This window comes from Anser anser, assembly GCF_964211835.1.
Source record: "Anser anser genome assembly, chromosome: 2".
Taxonomy (NCBI): domain Eukaryota; kingdom Metazoa; phylum Chordata; class Aves; order Anseriformes; family Anatidae; genus Anser; species Anser anser.
This window is the reverse complement of record NC_139721.1, coordinates 157,039,444-157,060,459: the sequence shown is the minus strand read 5'-3', so window position 1 is coordinate 157,060,459 and position 21,016 is coordinate 157,039,444. Positions and strand designations below refer to the sequence as shown.

The following is a 21,016-nucleotide window of genomic DNA, read 5'->3' as shown; positions in this document are numbered from 1 at the left end:
CTCCCCATCCTCTTCCCACCTCCCCATCTCTCCTTCCTCCCCATCCTCTTTCCCCCTCCCCAACCTTCCTTCCTCCCCATCCCCTTCCTTCCTCCACATCCTCTTCCACGCTCCCCATCCTTTTTCCCCACTCCCCATCCTTTTCCCCCCTCCCCACCCATTTCCCCCCTCCTCCTCTTCTCCCCCCCCTTCCCCATCGTCCCTCCCCCTACCCAACACCCCTCCCCACCCCATCCATCCCACCCCTAACCCCCCACCCCCCAAAAAATTTTCCTCCCCCTTCTCCCCAACCGCACCAGAGGGCGCTGCGGGCCGGCCCCGGCCCCGGCCCGGCTCGACGGGGCGGGGAAGGGCGGGATGTGCCTCCCTCCCTCCCTCTCTCCTCCCTCCATCCCTCCTTCCCCCCCTCCCTCCCTCCCGCCCCCGCCGCCCGGCCGGGGCTGCGCTCCCACGGCTGCCGCACACGGCGCGGCGGCTCCGAGCCATGCGCCCTCGGCGGCGGCCGGGCAGCGCGCCCCGCAGCCGGGCTCTTCCCTCGGGACGTTCCTCTGGGGGACTAAAAACTCTGTGGATACAATGAAGTGGCTCTGGGACTCTTGGGGTAGCAGGAAAAATTAAATAAACCGATGTAAGTTTCTCTTTTTTGTTGTAGTTGTTGTTGTTGTTGTGGTTGCTTGGTAATAAAAAGGAGAGCAAAAGATGTCTGGTTGTGAAAATGTTGGAGGAATTTGGCTTGTTGGGATTTTGCCTTCCCCTAAAGTTTTCCCCTCGAGGTGGGAGCGCTGTCCCGTCCGGGCAGGGTGACGGTGAGGCTGCCGGGCTGGAGGAGAGAGAAGTTGGCTCAGCAGAGCTTGCGCCGGGGTGTAAAAGTGGAGGAGGTAGAGATGTAGGGTTTGCTGTTGAAGGGGAACTCTGGCTGGGAATATGTGTAGTTTCCATCTCGCTTCCGCGTCCAGAAGTGCCGGAAAGAGATAACAACACAGAAAATACTCTGCAAATTGTTCGGTAATGTCATGTGGTGTCGGATGTCTTTGAATGGAAATTTAGTGGCACGTTTTGAAGGGAAGAAATGAGCTAGAATGGTTATTTCCGCGGTGGCAGGGAAAATTAATCATTCTCCTGTATCATGAGAGTGCTACAGATATTACTTGTAAGAACTGTCATAACATATTAAGTATATATCTTAATAACACCACTCACCTCAAAGCCATTTGTAGAACACCCGTGCTTAAAACACTTGGAGTTTTTAACGGCATACATTAAAAACTCCACTTGGCTTATGCAAGTAAAAGGAAAACAGGGAGAGCTGTGCTGCACTCCGGCAAGGTGATCATGATTTTATCAAGGCAGCCCCGGGGGGAACGGTGACATACTGGGAGCACCGCGAGAGAGATTGAAAGCTAAATTAAACTAAAACTTATGCAACCAAAGTGTGGCTGCAATGGAAATAAGTCAGACTTCTTTATTATATTTTTTTTCCTGGAGATTTGGGTGAGGAGGTGGAGATGAGCTTCTAAAAAGTGGAGAAATACATGAGCTGCGTGCACCTACGGCAACAGGTTTTGTTTTGCCTGGAAAGGATGAGCTGAGCTTTGTGGGTGCTTGAGCTGAGCCTTTCCAGTTGCAACTGGGGCAGCTGCTGATCCCACAGACGGGCGGCGGATCCGGAACTGGTGGCCCCGATTTCTCCCACAGCTGGGGCGACGAGCAGCTATTCCCGAAATACAGGGCGTATGGTGGAATAACCGCGGCGATTCAAAGAGGATTTGTCAATACTAAAAATAAACAGGCCCGCAGATGTGTCCTAACGGGTCATGTCCAGTCATAACATTTTCAGGGCGGATGTGCCGATTTCATGATTTTGCTTGCACGTGTCCTGTCCAGGGTGCTGAAGTTCATTTTGCTGCTATTTCCCAGGATTTCTGGGCTTTGCAGGAGTGGTTTTTGGAGGCTTCCTCTCGGGTTAAGGCGGTGCAGGTTGAGTTGGAGGGTCCCCCCTGGGTGGCATGACGAGGACGCAGGGATGTGTTTTCAGACACGTATATTTGATCCGTCCTTTTGGCGTGGGAAAGCAGGCCAGGTGGAGCCGCAGATGGATCCAGCAGATCCTATAAGCTTTTGGTGGCAGAGAACTGGAAAGGTCAGAGCTGTAAGGCAGCGAGGAGTGAAACCCCCTTATTCTAATGGACTAAGAAAGTGGTGGTTTTGAGAGTGTTGCTGCTTACTGGTTTGGGTGTCTTGCCTCCGATGAGATGTTGTCTTGTTCCAAAAACGTTGCGGGGAACCCTCTGTTGGGATGCGATAGGAATGATGCAAATGGGATTGGAATGATGCCCAATGATTTCGGTAATATTTTTGTTTTTCTGGTGTAGCCTTTTCAAATGGCAAACACAGCTGACGGAGACCTTCAGAAATAGAGGGTGCCTAAGAAAAAAAGTGTGTCTTTTGGGGGAAAAGTGTCTCAACAATTAGGCAATGGAAGCCTGCGCTGCAAGTTGTGATATTTTTAGATTAATGTGCCAAAAGGTCTCAGCTTTAAGTAGTGGGGTTTATGTAATCTTTGGTATGAGACAAATCACAGTATTGCCAGAAATAAGCATAGAGGAATATGTTATTAACTTGTATGTGTTTGGAGTTTCATGTTGTAACGTGTTTTTTTCTCAGTTCTTGAAATTAATTCTGAATACTTTTATCTTGCAGATTTGTACTTTTTGTTCAGGACTCTCAAAGGGCTTTACAGACACAGAGGATCAGATTTTGATACTGTGTTTGCATGGAGAAGTAGTTTATGCTGTGAGGAGTCCTGTAGATTTAAAGCATGCAAAACCTCTGTACAGTATGGTTGAGAACTGATATTGTTTCATAGTCTCTGTCACTTGTTAGAGATCACAGAGGAACTCAGTTGCATCATTGGGTATGTAGCCCAAATATCTTGACCATGATGGGTGTATGTAGATCATGAGGCTTATGGGTATAGAGTTTAAAACTGCAACGCAGAGGAAAGCATTGTATTCTTGGCTTGAATCAGAAACTAGTCTCTGTTCATGCTATGAGGGACTAACCCCCATGGGACCAGTTAACACCTCCTAAGACTTTTACAGGTACAGAAAACGGCCGAGTAATGACTGTGTTCTTGATTTAAATGCATAGCCATAATTATATTTAAAATTTGTATTGATAGAAAATGACATTCTGAAAGGCATAGAAGATTTATGAAATATAGCTAGTTTTAACTTCTTTAAAAGTCTTATTTTTGGTATTAGACAGGTATTTATCTCTTCTTTACTATTTTCAGTTCAGTATCTGAAAGGAATCCTCTGGACATGTATGTGAGGAAAGAACATTTTGGGTTGCCTGTTAAAGCGTGTTGAGTGGTTATTCGGAAATCCTGGTCATGCTTTTTGGAAGGAACAGTTTATCATCTATCACCCCCTCAGATGTCTTTGTTTTTGGAAGCTCAGTTGAAAAACACAGAAGAGACCTGTTGTTTTCATAGGGTGGTTGCTCAGTTCTTCTTTAAAATTACTACCTTGTAAGTTGTCTCCAATCGTCTTCAAGAATTATTTTGGAAAATTATAGGTCTGATAGTTAAAAGGCGGCAACAAGTAATTTCTCACTTCTGTTAAATAAAACTCATCTTTTACAAAGGCAGTGTCTCTCTGAAGTATATACTTGACTTCTGCTTGTGTTACATGCTATCTTGTGGTAGAGCCTTAATCAAAGTATGAATTTATATTTTAAATTCTGTCACTGCTTCTCCCTTTTACTGTCTGTTGTTGTTGATGCCTGGAAGTGCCCAAGACAAGGCTGGATGGGGCTTTGGGCAGCCTGTGCTGGCAGGAGGTGTCCCTGCCCATGGCAGGGGGGTGGAACCGGATGGTACTTAAGGTCCCTTTCAGCCCGAGCCTTTCTTTGATTCTAACCTGGAGGAAAAGACACAAAGTCACTCGGGTATATTCGTATGTGCTTACAGTGGATATCTATTCCATGGTATCATATATCTCTGCAAACAGTTCAGATAAGCATCTGTTTGTTTATCATTAAAATAACCATCGTCCTTATGAACACTGGCCAATACAGAACCCCTGCTATATTTCTATTGATCTTGTTTTATTATTTATTTTGCAAACCAAACTGATGGGCCCACTTTGACCTGGCTCTGTCTCTTTGGGTTTCTCTTGCAAAGTGACAGTTTCTAAATCAGGAAGGAAATCAGGTCACATTTCTGGCTCTGCAGGATTTATATCACTGCTCTTCTTTCAAAGTAATTAGAGTTACTAATAATGAGGAAAAGAAAACTTTTCCAGAATTGGTATGTCCCTAACCCCTCTCTCCTTCTTGCTGTTTTTGTGTCACAGAAGAGGTACTGGTAGTTCAGAAAGTTTGTTGTGGAGGATCCTTTTGCTCCATCAGTCAGACAGTGACCTCCTTCAAGTTGAGCTGCAGGTGATGTGGTCACTCTTAAAAAGATGCCTTCCTTTCCTTATATTAACAGTTTCCTTCTTTATTCCGTACTCGTTCCAGTATGGTGTTACTGGGCCAGCTGCAGGCTGCCTGGTCCCAGTGGGTGATCTCCCACAGTGGAGCTGCTCAGGTTTCAGCCTGGGAGAAGAACGAGGAGACTGACAAAGAGTTGTTCCCATCCTAGTCCCTGAGCAGGCTGGGGACAGAGGAGCGGGACAAGATAAGAATAAGAGACACAGTGGTTTTCTTAAATACACGTAGCGCCAGCTATCGTGGTTGTGATTTGTATCCCTTCTTTACAGTCACAGTTCACTGGGGCATATTACCAGGGAAGTTGGCAACTGAACGACAAAATTTCCCTCTCCTTTAATACGTCCACCTTTGAGGTGGGGCTCAGCCTCCTGCAAGGAGGTTTGTAAACCCTTTGTGTGCAAAATTTTCATTCATGTCAAAAGACCCCTTATCTTTCATGGCAAAAACATGCCTCCCTGCTCTTTGAAACCAACAAAGCCATTTTAATCACAATTCTGCATGACAAAAATGGCTCTTTTTTTTTTCTAATCATAATATTGCAAGAGCTTTTTTTAAATATAGAGATATCACACATCAAATAATAAAGTTGTACCAAAACAGGCTGAAAATTTTAAAATTCTGTTCAGCACAGAGTCTTCCTTTTTTTTTTTTTTGAATTTAATTGATTTTAAAGTGAGAACATTTCTTATTTACCCTATAGAAAATAAGTCTGTTCCTTATCAGATTATTTCAACTTTCAGCTTGAATTCAACTTCCCTGGCTCACTAAGCATCCACTAAAGAGGCTTTTTGCTGCAGTGCTGGAAAGCCCTGCCAACAGGTTACAGGTTGTTTTTAAACCTTGCTGGATTCCTAAGATGCTAAAACCGCTCTGCATCGTTTGAAAGTTATCATACTTTACTAATTTTAATCTAACTCCAGTGTTAGTATGGAACATTTAAAAAGTCATACTGACGGTTAATATTTGAGTGCATAACACTGAAAGCAGACTGTAGGCATGAGTAAGGTGTCTGTGTTAGAAGTAAGGAGTGTCTCTCAGTCATGGAGTTTATAGGCTGATTTTCACCAATAAGCCAGGTTTGAGGGTTTTTGAGCTGTCTTGTCTTGGTGGGATGCAGTTGTTGTTTGTTTAGTGTGTTGGTTGGTTTTTTGTTATTGTTATTGTTATTATTTCTTCTTTCCTTTTTTTTTTTTTTTTTTCTGTTTCTAAATGCTTTAAAGGAAATTGAAGAATCTGTGCAATAGGAAGGTGTAGGAAAACTTGCCCTTGGACAAATTCTTTCAAGACCCATTAGCTGGAGATAAATTAGATACTAACTTTTGAGGCCAAAATCCATTCTCAATGACTCTATTATTCATAAAGTGATTTTTCAAAGATTCTTTTTCGTATCGTAATGAAACGTTCCCTTAACGCAAACAAACAGGCAGTGTTGTTTGTGTCTCAGTGGCTCAATATGCCACCATTCCCCCTGGCTGGCTTACAGAATACTGACAAAAAGTCGCAGGAGCCAGATGCCCACTTGGCCCAGGGTAATCAGAACAGGGCAGCACAGAGGGATCATTTCTGGCAATTTTCAGGGAGAAAAATCCACCCCTGTCAGAGCCAGCTCAGGTTTTGTGCCCCACTGCCAGCCCACTTCAGTCCTCCGAGAAGCGTTTCTGCTGCTGGGCTGTACGAGGGCAGCTATTGCCCTGGGGAAATCCCCAAAAACTTGAACTTTTCAAAAAATCATACCGGTGACGATTAAATAAACCAATAAATCCTCGCTGGTGTGTAAAGCTCATAAAATTGAGCAAGTCTGTGATGAAAATTTAATTTTTTCCCCCATGATATAGCCACCAAAAAGGGGTAGAAATGTTAGGGGGAGCCTTTGCATGGTGGTGGGTAACACTGCAGGTGCCTGTGCTGCTGGAGATGCAGCACAAACCGCGGGACAGCACGGGTGGTGGAAGGGGAGCGTGAAATGATGAGGGAGCTTCAGCCCAGCTTGCACAGCTTGGAAACGCATCATTAAAGCATTACAGCCTGACCTGTAGACAGGCATTTAGCATTGTCCCAGGTCTGACACGTTAGTAGCTGTTACATAATGCACAATTATAAAATCACGCCAAAGCCTCTTTAAAATACCTGCCTGATTACAACAGGGCAATTGGGCTGCTTTTAATGGGGCTGGGTGCTGCGGGTAAGGTACCCCCTGCACCAGCGCATATTCCCCTCCCTGGCAGCTTGAAATGCTTTGCCAGGTGGAGCTAACAGTGCCATTCCCTTGGTCAGAAGACCTCCTCCCTCCAAAACTCCCCAGTGCTCGTGTCCTCATCCTGGTTCACCTGCCCATGCCTGCTCTTATGTTACAGGGGTTGTCCTTTGCGTCTGGACGAGGGTTTCTACCCACCCCTGCTCCCCAGATACAGCACAGCAAGCACGGCAGCATGACGCAGCCACCTCCTTGCCCTCCCTGGGGCCATGCACATCATCTCTGTTGCCTCCCCGACTGGAGTTTGAAGCCCTGACATCAAGTGATGTGCGGCTCCCATGCTGCTGGAGGGGGCTGGAGGTACTAAGAGGGGCTGGGAAGCACTGCAAGTATCTTAAGGATTTTTTTTGTCTTTATCTTTAAACAGTGTTTCATGTTGAAAAGTCTAATCTCCCTCAACACATGCATGTAATTCCCATTCATGGGAGAGCAGGCGCTGCTGCCGGCATGCTCAGGAAATAACCCCGTCAGAGCTGCGGTGTGTGGCAAAGTTACCCGTAGCTTGCTGAAGTCCTTGTCACTTTTTCCTTCGGTTCATTTGTCAAGCAGAGGGCTGGATTCTGCTCTCAGCTCCATAAATCCAGATCGACTCATCTGACTTCGGTGGAGCTAATCCAGATTTGTGCAGCAGCTTCCCCGAGGACCTCCCGGTTTCGCTCTGGGTGACAGTTAGTGTGCCAGTGTCAGAATACATCTGATCTAGCCAGATTCCCTGTCTTGAATCATTAGTTATGCCTTGGCAAAAGTTTCTCAGAAAGAGCTGTTGTATTTGAAAACAATATACAAATTCTGTTGCTAATGTTAGAAAGTACAGGATTTTTTTTTCCCTTACTGTTGAAACTAAATATAATTTGAAAGATAATGTACGAGAATTTAAATATAGCATGCAATTATACATTGCATATGAATAGTTTCTCTCATTTTTAACGTTTAGATTTTTTTACCAGTCTTTCTCAGCAGACAGCTGTTAGATAAAGAGAGAAAAGTGAATAGTTGTTATGAAACGACATGTCATAGCTAAAGGAGAAAAAAAAAAAAAAAGAAAGGAATCATCATATGAATATCAGAGGAAAAAGACAGAACAAGTCATCTCTCACTTCCTGTGCCTTTTGCTCCCGTCATGTCCTTTCTTGGCACTTCTGAACTTTAGCTAAAGAAGTAATTTTTTTCCTGAACATAATGCTTAAGATCTGCAACAAATTTCCATTGCACTCCTGTTCTGGATGGGTTCAGGGAGTTTTGAATCAAGGCTCTGAATTCTTCACAGGAGGATGAAATGTGAGTAGAAACCTTCCTAGGAAAGTCTATGAGTTCTTGGGTTCCTTTACCCTTAGTGGAAGTCTTGTTTGATTTGCATTGGGTTTTCTTTCCTATGAAGTTGCCTAAACTTGACAGTTCCCAAAGTTCTCTCACACAGTGTCCCAACAAGCAGCTGCAAGGTTTACAGATGTCCACCTGGCTGTCCGGGGTGGCTCGGGCAACCTGCTTTGTCCTGTAGCTGTCAACACCCCAGAAACACTGCACTGGGTCACACATGGCTTCTTTTTTGGGTATGGAGGTGGCAAAAAAGATCCCCAAACTTAAAAATATAATAATAATAAAATACTCATGGTGACTCCAGACTCCTGGGAACAGAGGAAGTGGCTGAATGTGAGGTTATGGTCTGAAAACATTGAAAGATTCTGGGCTGTGGTTTTCTTTTATTAATTAGCTAAAGTGATATTCAGAATCTGAAACCAAGGCTTTTAGGCACATCTCTGGTGCCTAATTCTGCTGGCTGTCTCCTTGCACTGTGAATCAGGAGACTGTTTATTGAAGTCAGTGATGCAGCGTTAACGTAAGTGCAACATAAGGGAGATGAGGGATTTGTTTACGAGCATAAAAATCCCCTGGACAGTTTAATACTAACAGTGAAAATTACTGAATAGCTGCAAAGTACAGGCTTTAAATGTAGCTGAAATAAGTTTTCTGGAACATTTCCAGCACTATTTTAAGGGCCTGATCCAGACCCCAATGCAGCCAAAGGTAAAGCTCCTTTTGATTTCTTTGGATGAAGCATTATATTTCTGAAACACCATTCCTGCTCCTAGAATTTTCTAAAGGTGTCTTTCAGGTGGTTTTTGATTAACTATTAGGCCAGATGTAATGCCTTTTGTATCCCTTTAGTGCCTGGATTGGTTAAATATAAGAAGGAAATAACATTATAATTCTGTTGCACAGCAAATTCTAATTTTCCATGTAGTTATTTATTGGACAAGCTGTAGAAAACTATCTTTTGTTTATTGTTTTCCCAAAGAAAACTGGTTTTACCATTGCCCTTACTGTGCATCTGTCCTATCTGTCCTGTAGCTTTTGAACCTGCTGGATAATTTGGCTCAGAGATTTAGGACTAGAAGATATTTGGGCTGTGCAAGTTTTGTCAAAAGAAAGGATGATCATGGATAGAAAGTAGAGAGACTCAGAGAAAGGTCTTTTCCAACCTAGATGATGCTATCATTCTAAAGAAGATGACTGTAGGGTGACTCAGCCACATAACTTCACGACAGCCAATCCTCCAGAGATCCATAGGGGAGCAGATTATTTTAAGTAAAGTGAACTGTTCGAAGAATTTTTATTGTATTGTACTGTATTGTATTGTATTTTTAGTATCCCACTGCCAGGCTGGTGTCCACTTAACCTACATTAACCAGGTTCATGAGGTCACATAATGCCAGGTGTAGACTACGTAGAGATAATTGCATAGTTTTAAAGGAAATTTAGGGAACAAAGCTCTGGGATTTTGGCCCTTTTTGAAATCACATCTGAAGACTCCATCATAAAGATTCGTGTGTGCAGCTGTAAGAATTTGTGGTCCTGATAAAGACCAGAAGAGATGAAAGAGGGACATAGATGTTGTCCCAGAGGGCCATGGCTGTCCTTCTACTCTAATCCTGCCCCACACATGGCTAAGGCTGGGTCGCTGTGCATGCCTGGGAGATGTTTGTCTGTACTGGCACCACATCAAGTATAAATTACTAACCATGTGTATACATACAAATTTATAAAAAAAAAATCAGCAATAAAGCAGAGCTATTGAAAATGCAATTTTCAGCTGCACCAGCTGGAATGCAATTTCTAGCTCCACCAGTTGCACACTCCCCATTTTGCTGGGATCTGTCATCTGTGGTGTCAGATGGAGAATGTGTGCCTGCCTATTGCATGACACTAGTGCAAACGGAGCTGGGATGCAGCAGGGGATGTGCTGAGGACCCCCCCTGTGCATGTGCACCCTTGCAGCAAGGCCGCAGCTGCTTCTCCCCTGGCCATCGCTGCGAGATGGTACGAGGAAGGGAAAATGGAGAAGTAATCCCCAGCTGACACCGAGCCTGCCAGGAGGCACCCGTGGCCAGCAAAGATTAACACAGCCACAGCGGGGACTGGCCGGGGTCAAAGGAGCACGGAGGTGGCCCCTTTCAGCGCCTCCTCCTCACCCCGCTTAGCTGCAGCCTTTGCCTTCCCTGAGCAGTCAAACCCGCCTTCTGCCACCGCTTACAGACCAAAATGCTTTTTTTCCCCTATATATTGCATAGGATGCTAATGGCATAGTGGGCTTTCTGAGCTAATAGCTGGGATATAGCCTTTAGTAACACTTACAGTCTTTAAGTAACACTTATCTTCTGTGAGTCTGTCAAGTTACCCATCCCAATGTCAACCCTGTTCAGCAAGAAAACATACTGAGCAGCAACATGTGGCTCCTTTGAAGTCTGGTTTCTCAGTTCAAGCACAACTTAGAGATTCAGATGTTCATTTGATGAAGAAACCGTGCTAGGAAGTGCAAGAGGGCAGGTATGCCAGCATGCTCCATGTTTGCTAGCTCATGTGGTGTTCATCATGCCAATGATTTCAGGTTCCTCAGATCCTGAATGAAACCTGGAGGAATGCTCTAGCAAGGACATTTTCTTCTCTCACTTCAGTGGACCAGGATCCCATCTTGAATGCAGAGCACCATCAGTTCATGCTCACTGATAATTGTGGCAGCTGAACAAGCGAAGTGCTTCGCAGCACCGCAAGGCCCAAACTAGGCCTCATGGCGGCCTGCAGCTCCCTCACGAGGGGAGCGGAGGGGCAGGCGCTGAGCTCTGCTCTCTGGGGACAGCGACAGGGCCCGAGGGAACGGCATGGAGCTGGGACAGGGGAGGGTCAGGCTGGGGGTTAGGGAAAGGTTCTGCACCCAGAGGTGGTCGGGCACTGGGACAGGGTGCCCAGGGCAGTGGGCACGGCACTGAGCTGCAGGAGTTCAAGGAGCGTTTGGACACTGCTCTCGGACACAGGGTCTGGGTTTTGGGTGGTCCTGTGTGGAGCCAGGACTCAGTAATGCTTGTGGGTCCCCTCCAAATCAGGACGTTCTGTGATTCTAGGATTCTAGAACTCAAAATGCTGGACCTTGCACATTTAGTTGAAATATCCCTATGTTGGTTCTAATTTTCTTCCTAATGCTAGCCTGAAAGCTAGTTCTATATTCATAGCTAGTTTTGTGCATGTTTGAATGGCTCCCTGGTACATTATTTCTTTAGGTAGGTTTCTATAATGTTAATGAATGTGAAAGTTGTGATTAGCATGGGAGATTATTGCTTATAGCAACTACACAATGTATTAGGCAACCCATCAGTCTTGCTGTTAGAGCACTCTGCAGAATTCGATAAGTGACATTATTTACACAGTTGCCTTTATGAGCCTGAGAAACTTTGCAAAAACGTGTTATAATCTGGGCAATAGCTTTGCTAAAAAGCAAGTTAGCTTCATCGATTGCATTTCTTCACTTTGGTTACTGAACTGCGTGCTAAAAATAAATTAAAAAAAGCCATAATTGAGATCAATCTCTAATTGATTTTGACTTGTCGTGCCCAGTTAAAAGCAGAACCGATGCTTTCTGGAGTGTTACTGATGTTCAGAGACTTTGTAGAGCTGCATACGCGGAAAAGCATCAATAGCAAAAAGTAAGATCTCTTGATTTGGGCTTCATACAGAATTTTTGGTACTTAAATGTCAGACTGAAGTTCAAGTGTTCTTCAAAGTCCAGCAAGAAACTTCAGTGTCAATGAAATTCCTTTTAAAACTGTCCTGTGGGGCTTTGCTGCCTGTAAAGGCTGGTTCCTAAAACCAGAAATCACAGTGATCCATGGACTGCGTAAGCAAAGGCTTGGCAACGGGTGGTTAACGTGGAGAGCCTCCGATGGGGGGATCCGTGGTGGGATCTGTGCTCTTCACGCGACGAGAGCCAGCCTCAGCTGCTCCATGGCCGCTTTGACTGTGGGTCAGCCAGGGACAGACGCCCCGAGGACAGCCGGGACGGGCTGCACGGCTCCGTGCTGTCCCCGCACAGGGCTCACGGCGGACTCGGGTTGCAGCTCCGGTGCTAAACATTGTGGAAAACGCTCTTTCCGAGAAGCGTGAGGTCAGGTGGGGACCCACGCACCGTGTCCCTTTCCTCCATCTCCAAAAATACCGCCCCGCTCCCTCTGCTGCTTTTCTGGATGTTTTTCACTGGACCGCCAGCCCTGTGCCCCAGGGACGGAGGGAGGGGAGAGCCAAAGCAGAGGACAGCCTATTTTTAGGCTGACTATCTCCCACTCCCTGTCATGCTGGGTGCCAACGAGGTGGTGTCGCGGGGCGATGCTCGCCTGTTTGCAACACAGCCCCTGGAGCAGGAGAGGAGCGGAGATTTGAGCCATCTTCCTGCAGGCAGGGAGGGACCCCATGGCTGTCTAGATCAGCAGTAATTTTTCACCTTTGCATCTGTTTATTTCCAACTGGATAGCTTTCTCATCCCTCCCCTCACATTTTGTAACAGAGCTACATAAATGCTGTACTGTGCAGTGTTTTCAAGCCCAAGTGCAGGAATTCTGTTTGTGCCTTTCACTTGATTTTGTAGTGGGATAAAAAAAAATAAATACAGGTTATAGAATTTAGGCTCAACTGCATCCATCAGAGATTATTAAACTGTAAAGTGAGACTGTGATCACTTCCTCCATTTCCATAATAGCAGAGGAGTCCCCATAATTCATTAGTGTTGGAGCTAGAGCATATATTACCTAGAAAACATGAATTCAGGGAGGTGGATTTTCCGTCCTTCAGTCTTTGGTAAATTGGCAGTCTTCGGAAAATCACGGTTAAATTATTTGGTTAAATTATTTTGTTAAAAGTGTGCACATTGTGCCTTATTTATATATCTTTTGTTCCAGTTCCTGGCCACTGGATTTCTTCTATCTTTGTCTGGCAGGCTGCAAAGCCCTCTGTAATATGCAGAGTAGCAGTATTGTCGTGGCTGTGTTTGTCCAAGGGTACTGGTACAGAGGTGAATTCATCCTTTCCCTTTCTCTTTGGTATGATGGAGCTCTTTGCATCATTTACCATAAGTCTGGTTGCCAGCCTGTAAACGTCCTTGGTGATGCTTCCCTCAGCCTTTCTAATTCATCTCCATAACCCTTGAGTTGGTGACATTAAAACTGAGCACTGTATGGGGGCAACATTCAAATTATATTTGTGCCTTCTCAGCGCTGATTAACCAAGCCCTACATCAGCTATTCTGCTCGTTTGGCCAGAAAGCAGAGAGGCCGACGGTCACTCAGATCTTTCTGTTTATCCATATAAAATCCTGCCACAAGTGCTTTACAGCAGTGTTCCAAGACCTAGGAAAGCAACATTGATACTCAGAGTGCATTCTGGCCAAGCCTCTAGTAACCTTTGGGTACAGTTGTCCTGACTTGTTGATTTAAAAAGTCAAGCTATAAAAGCTTCTGTATGTAGTATTTCTTTGTTATTTGTAAAATGGAAAAAATGTCATTCTCGGCGTGTTATTCCTCTGTTGTATTTTTTTGCCCTGAATACAAAACAGAAATCTGTATTGAACATTTTTGCCTTTTCTATGGCATTGCACCTGACAGTACTTCCACAATACATTTTGGTCCTTGTGTTTGAAAAGTTCATTCTTGTCTTCAAAAAGGCCAGTGATGTCTCTAGCCACAGATTTCTCACTGTGTCTTTTTTACTTTATTGTTGGAACCTAAGTCACTTTTATCATTCTTGTCTTCCTTTTATTTTATTTTATTTTATTTTATTTTATTTTATTTTATTTTATTTTATTTTATTTTATTTTATTTTATTTTATTTTATTTTATTTTATTTTATTTTATTTTATTTATTTTATTCATTTATTTTTATAAGCTTTGCGCAGTGGCACATGTGCAGCATTTCTTTGCACCATGTAAGGTATTTCGGTTGACACAGGAGAGGAGGCAGAAACTTTTCCAAGCCCTTCAGTGCCCAGGTAGATGACTGCCTCGTCATGCTGTGGCTGGACCTTTCTCTCTCTTTGCACTGCCTGACCAACATGGGATTTGCAGGACGATGCAGCAAGTATTTGGAGAGAGCTGGGAAATGAAGGAAGTTCAAGTCCCCAACATCTTATAAAGGGTGGAATCCTTTCCGAGTTGACAGCCTCAACAAAACAGATCCGCTTCACATCACCAAACCTTGATGCATCCCTTTTAATGCAGGACAGGCTAAGGAGGCTACAGCCCCACACCATTATCATATCACACCACCATCATATGGTGGCAGCTGCAAATAATCTCTTTTTCTCCCATAAAATCTGGTTGCATTGTCATGCCACCTTCTTCTGTGTTTCTGCTAACAAGTAGTTGGGACTTCAGAAAATGAAACCAGGGCCAAAAACAGTCGACATCCTACAGCCACTTCCTTTCTGCAGCCAAGCAGTAAGTCACACCTCAGCATCCTAAACTGGAGACTGCACCAGAACAGCATCCTTGGGACAGTCAGTGGCCTCAGCACTCTCTTGCTGGGCTGAAACACCCAGGATTTTGGGAGAAGCCCTCTGCTCTGTGGGAAATCCCACGCTGGGAGGTGAGCTACAAACACTGGGTGAATGAGCTGAGTGCTAAGGATTGTAAGGAAGAAAGGCAGCTTCCCAAATTATGATTCAGTCTCTACAAGCCAGTGATTTTTTCATTTACAGAAAGTACCAGAATTCAGTCTTTCAAGCCTCCTGATACTGGGGTCCCTTAGCAGGAGACCCAAGGCCTCCTGGCTCTGACTGAACGTGAACTCTGGGCTGATGCATATTTATTATTATTTTCTGTTTCATGCTGCTGATTGTCCCAGATGCAGCGGAGGAAAATGACTTTCAAATGAGAAGATTTTCATAAGCCTAGAGCATAACTGTACTTGGAATGCAAACTTTAATCAGTTATTATCTGGAAAAATGTCTAACAAAGTGTCAATCTCTGCTGGGTTCCCCAATCATCCTAACATCAGCTACAGGTGGCCCTGGGATGAAACATAATTCCTGTGTAAAGCATTTTGGGATCCTTGCAGGGATCTTGGAGCAGGGACCACCCACCTTTCTTATGTACTCTGAGAATAATTATAAATATGAATGATAATGGTTAATTTAGCTTGGTCAGAAAGCTTTGCTTCGCTGGGGGAGCAGAGTATTTTTAGTCTTGAGAATCTCTGAATGTTTTTGGCCAAATATTACTCTTGGATTTAAGTGTCTGCTTCTTCAGTTCAGAAGTCAGGTTCCCATACTCTTGGCCAAAGGAGTGCCCCTAATCCTAAAGAGGCATCAAACCATCCGGCACCCCAAAGCACCCAATGCTAGGCACCTTACAAGGGGTCAAACCCCACATAGGTGGAAACTCTGCTGCAAGAGCCCACATCACCCCTCACCATCCCACTGCACCCTAGGGCTGTTCCCTGCCCCAAGAGCTTTTGCTCTGCACCTAAAAAATGCAGGTACCCGTGTAAGTGGTTGCAGTAAAGAGCTACCAGAGGAGGCAATTTTTTTTTCAGGGCACAACCGGAGAGCCTACTTAGCATAGTTTTACAGGCTGCTAATGTGGTTTTATTGCTTCTAGGACCTGACCTATTATTGTTATGTGCTGTGGATGCTTTTATTCATTTGGAACCGGCCCAGGGATCTCTAACGGAGCTCTGCACGGCATGACCTAGGTATGCCCAGTGTAACACTCCTCCCCTGCACTGGGAAAGATGTTTTTTTTTGCACTGCAACTGGGAGGCTTGGGGAATTAGCCTGGCAGCACAGCTTACCTTTGCAGATGCTGTGCTCTAGAGCCTACAGGGTACTGGGGGACTACAGAGAGGGGTGGAGGGAGGGAGAGAAGGAGGGAGGGATGTCTCTGTGTTCCCCATCACTGCATGAGGCTGTAGGTTTCTTTTTGCTCTGTTGTGGACTCAGTGTGTGTGTGTGTGTGCAGAGCGCTTCAGTCCAAGCGCTGGTGTGCAATGAGTCATCCCCCTCTGCTGCTAATAGAAAACTCAACAGAGCCCAGATTAGAAATGGACAAGGGATGGTTTCTCAGACTCACCTTCCCCCGCACCGCTGAGCCCAGGAGTTGCACAGCCACGGCTGCTCTGCTCCATGCCCTCTTCTCCCTCCGATGGGTTGAAAACCCATGGGGGAGAGGAGGGATGAGGCAGAGGAGGGTGGAGGAAAATGCAGTGAGTCCTGGTTAGGCAAAGAGGCCTCATTCATCCTGACCCATCACCAGGACCACCCCTGCCTTACTGTTGTTCCCATGGCCAAAATAATGGACCTTAGCATTATCTGCAGTCCTTTCAGCATTTACTATGTTTTGGTGTTGCTAGTTTTGAATTTCTATCCCATTTTACAGCCTCAAATAGCTGAAGTGAATGCTTGCTGTTTATTGTGCGTTTCATGGTTTCTTGATAATTAACAGCAGTTTTCTACAATTTTTTCCATGCTTAAAATGCTGATCCAGGCAGTACCATCTTGGTTGTGAGGCCAGTTGCTGTCTTGAGATGTTTAAAAACCGATTTAAAAAAACTTACTTTGTCAAATGGTGACTTTTATGCCTGAGTAGTCCATAGGGGCCTTGTTGGTGTTTTGCAAGTCTAAAGAGGTCTTCCTTGTTACCAGAAGTAGCAGCTTCATACTGAAAGTGGCAAAATTTTGTGTTATGGACGTAAAAGCTTTATATGACAATGGGATTTTGCACTGGGAGCATGGGTGCACATGTTTAGCTTTAAGCTAATTTTTGGTTCTCCCTGAAGTGGTCAGGCAGTTGGACTCAGTGATTTTTTAGGTCCCTTCCAACTGAACTATTCTATTCTATTCTACTCTACTCTACACTACTCTACTCTACTCAAGTCCCAGGGGGCTGATGAAGGGTCTTTCTGCCCATAGCTCTCAAGAGTTTCTGTCATTCACCGCCATTTTTTTCCCCTCCAAAACTTTGCTTTTGCTTCCTTCCAAGCAGGAGAACTTCCTAAAGAAACAGCACTGGATTAAGGCTTTTAGCTAACAGGAGAGGAGCATATGCATGCCTTACACAGTTAATCAGGGATAGAGAGAAGGGGAATTTTGCTCTTGTGTGACCTGAGACATTGCTTGGATGTGCCTCTGTCTCTGCATGGATGACATATTCACCTAGAGCAGCTGCACTCTCACCATGTGCTTTGCTAGGTAAGATGGTTAAATGTGGTGCTTTGGTGATCAAACACAAAAAAGCTGTTGTCTTCACGGAGGCTGAGTTGTTCAGCCAAGGTCTATGCTGCCCTCCAGTCCTCAAAATGGACCTCTGCTGGGGACCTGCCTAGATTTTGCTCTGCATGGACTTTGTCATGCATATTGAAGTTGTGCTGTTAGGGATAAGAGAGCATTCAAAGTATTTCAGCATGAGTGGCTCTAACCCTGACCCTAGCCCCATATAGCCTCTGAAAATGCAGACTCAATGAAGCTGCTGAAAATACATTGGAGAGCTTAGCCATCAGAGCAAAATGCCTGTAAAATATTTTTAAAAGTAATCAAAAAGGCGAAAAAGTTGAGAGCAAAAGAAGGAGAAAGTGCACTGCTAGTTCAGGGCAAAAGACAATTGTACCTGCTGGTAACAAGAACAACTTCATCGTCTGATGCGTGGACTTCTTCCAGCTTGTCACAACAAATACTGCTCACCCAAGGCTATTTGTTGCGTTAGCAATAAACCAGTGAACATTGGGAGCTGCAGCTCACGTTGGCACATAGGCTAGGCACCAGTTACCGCTGGCACAGATATACTACTATTTAGCAAGGAGGAGAACTGGTGAAGACATGAAATGGCACCAAGGGCACACTTTGTTTCCTACCTCCTCTGAACTGTGTGTTGATCAAGCCCAAGTGTTAAGTCAAGCCCCCAGTGATAGCATTATCTACTGTTTTGCTAGGAGTACTCAGAAGACACCTATCACCCTACAGCTGAGGCTCACTGCACTTTGGTTATGATAGGACCAATCTTTATTCTAGGACCTGGCAGAGCACAGCAGCAGCTGACTTCAGATCCCAAATGGCAGCTGAGAGATTCCGCTAAGGAGAATCCTGTATTCAGCTGTGAATGAGTAGAGGGATGGTTTGTATCTTAACATAGGCAGCCTTATATGATGCAGCCAGAAAAACAAACAAAGAGGTTGCAAATGACCCAGAGGACACATTGCAGAGAGATGAGGAAGAAGAAAGCCCACATTATTCTTGTTATACGTATTTGAAGGTAGTTCGCTGCTGGACATCACAGCTCAATCTTATTTGTGGTAAAATCACCTGGCTTTCATCAAGGTTCCTGTCTGTTCCAGGGACTGGATGACCAGAGAAACAAATGAGCTGCACCTTTTAGAAAAGGCTTGCGAGGTTGTCCTTGGCTTTCATGGTGGAACTGTATAAGCAAGGTGTAAATGACTTTGCAGCCCAGATTTCTCTCAGCATCTTTACCTCAACAGAGCTGTTCACAAGATAAAGGAATGCAGAGACAAGGGTCATGGGGAAGGAGCAGCTGGATGAGCCAACCTGTGGGAAGAGATGGTACCGCCTTGCCTTCTGATGGCAGCCTTGCAGCTGCCTGTAAGATAAGAACACGAATCCCAGAGATAGAGCAGATGTGGGCTTGAAAACCACAGGCTTGTTAATAATTGTGGACTAATATATCACAAGAGTGTCTACAGGCTGCCTTGGAAGTGCTCACATGAGCACGAGAGAGGGACAGGGACAGAGCACAGGGTGCCTAGACAGGCTGTGGACACTGATCTTTCAGACCTACACTGACCAACCCTCAAAAAGCAATTCCACAAGCACCAGTTCGGCCACCTACATTGCATCTTGTATTTCCATATTTTCAAAGCCAGCAGCGCTGCTTTGTCTGTCGGGTGCTGGTTTTGAGGTGAGAGCTGCCCCCAGGAGCAGAGTTTGACTGATGGGGGAGCATCGTGGCTGTTGAGCAGGAAGATGACCTCCCATTGTGGGCATAATCGCTACATTCCTTGACTGGGAGAGGAGCGGAGCAAGCCTGCCTGTGTAGGACTTACATGGAAATGGCATTTTTATGGGAATATCTGAAATGCCTCTTACAGGCACCCAGTTAAACACTCCTCTCTGTCTGGCCACAGGCCAGTCTGGAGTCCTTTGAACTCCTTGCCCTCCAGGCAGAAGCTGGGGTTGAGTTCTCCTATTGACTTTCAGGACACTGTGTTTTCGGTAGTAGCCACAGCGAAGGGAACCCAGCTGCCTAAATTGCTGCCAACAAAGTTTCATGTGTCTCATCGGCCATGGTAGGTGTTTGACAGAGTTTTGTCTTCTGCAGTTATTGTGGCACTGTGTCCACTCACTGGCAGACCTCAGTTTTTAGCAGGGATAGAAGGCGGATCACAGCTGGTAGCCAGGCAGTCTGCCAGTGCACATCAGCCGTTTCTCGTGATATTTAGCAGCTGAACTAAGTTGATTTATTTATTTATTTGTTTGTTTATTTATTTATTTATTTATTTTGGTGTGGAAGCTTTGAAACATGTTGAACTTGCCATGTAGGAAAATGTCCTGTTAGTCCAGTGCTCATTTGTAGCAAGGGCACACAAGTTTGGGAGCATATTCCTGCTCACGGCTTAAAATGTGCTTTCAGCACAACATCGTGCATGCATGCCCTAGACCTCTTGAGAAGGGTCCCAATGTCCTGTTTCTACGTGCAGATATACAACGTGGTGCATGTAGCCAGGGAAATAAAGCTAAAAGTGTGTGTAAATTCAGAGCCTGCTCTTTCAGCTCTCGTGTACCATATGCTGCTCTCGGGAAGAGTAGGATTTCAGCCCAGTAATCAGGCTCCTGTGGGAGACTCGCACTGCCTCTCTGCTGCTCTAGTCAGAGGCTTTGTGTGAAGTTGCTACTCCTGAACTCAAACGAGGACTGAATACCACCAGGGAGGGCTGAATGGTTTTCATGGCCTCACTATTCTGTATGGCGCTGCTTTAAGGGATTGATTCATGTCACTCTTGGTTTCCTCCTCTTGCTTTGGGAACTAAGTTTTAGACTTTACCATTGAAATGTGGAAGAGAATAAGAGGGGAGCCAAAGCATTAATCTCTGAACAGCAAAACGTATTCTGCTTTTCTAAGGTTATTACCCTAAAATAAGGTAAATAAAACTCATTGCCTTGTGACTAGCAAAACTAATTCAGCTTTGTTTCCTAGCTCTTGTGACTTTAACTTGCCCTCCCAAGGCCATAGGCTCTTCCTGACAACTTGTGGGGCTAAGTGGCAATATGTGCAATGGCTTAGGGCTGTATGTCCTACTGAGGATTTATTTACGTCCCTAAACTGATTGATATACTGGCTGCCATCTCTCAGAACAGGATAGGGGTTGGAGTTACGCTGCCGTGGGGGCACTAAGGTTGATTTATTTTGCATAGCTCTTCATTTCAATAGGATGAGTGGGCATTTAGTATATCTAAAACGTCTACTTCCGTCTCAAGTATGGTTGAAATTGGCCAATGGATTCAAAAGTTATTAGAGGGGATTAAAAGACAGACAGCATGATCAGATAAGCCTGTTTCCTCAGAAAACTAGGCTAAAAAGGGAAAAAAAAAATCTAGTGCAAGGACTCCTGTGATGTCCTCTGTACATCCTGTTTTTTTCAGCATCCACTGTAGTTAATACTGCAAGCTCTGAGTATTTACAAATGAGTGATGCAGCACGTACTGAAGCGCTGCTCTCCTTTGCTCTGTTTACATTACACCTAGAACACAGAATGTGGTTATCCCACTGACGTGGCATCAATCCTCTGTCTCGGGAGCCAAAATCTGTTGTGCATGCATAAGGAGTGGCTCCAGGTTAACTGCATCCGAACACCCCCTTGCCCAAACAGGATTTAGTGGCCAGGAGACAAGCCTCGTGTCCCTGTCCCTATTCACTGAGGGGCTGTAAGACACGCCAGCAG

The 21,016-nt window shown here is 45.0% G+C and overlaps 1 protein-coding gene across 5 annotated transcripts in view; it reads left to right on the top strand.

The window, feature by feature from the left end:
* Positions 1-428: 428 nt before the first annotated feature.
* The window catches only part of LOC310894974 (sodium channel protein type 5 subunit alpha-like), a 209,339-nt gene continuing 188,751 nt past the window's right edge, over positions 429-21,016 (top strand). For 3 of the 5 annotated variants that reach the window (XM_083825716.1, XM_083825714.1, XM_083825715.1), the window contains exons 1-2: positions 446-628; positions 15,667-15,760. The gene's annotated coding sequence lies outside the window, so the exon portion shown is untranslated. Of the gene's footprint in view, positions 629-15,666; positions 15,761-21,016 lie in introns of all 5 variants that reach the window. The other 2 variants (XM_083825713.1, XM_083825712.1) reach the window with 1 other exon arrangement.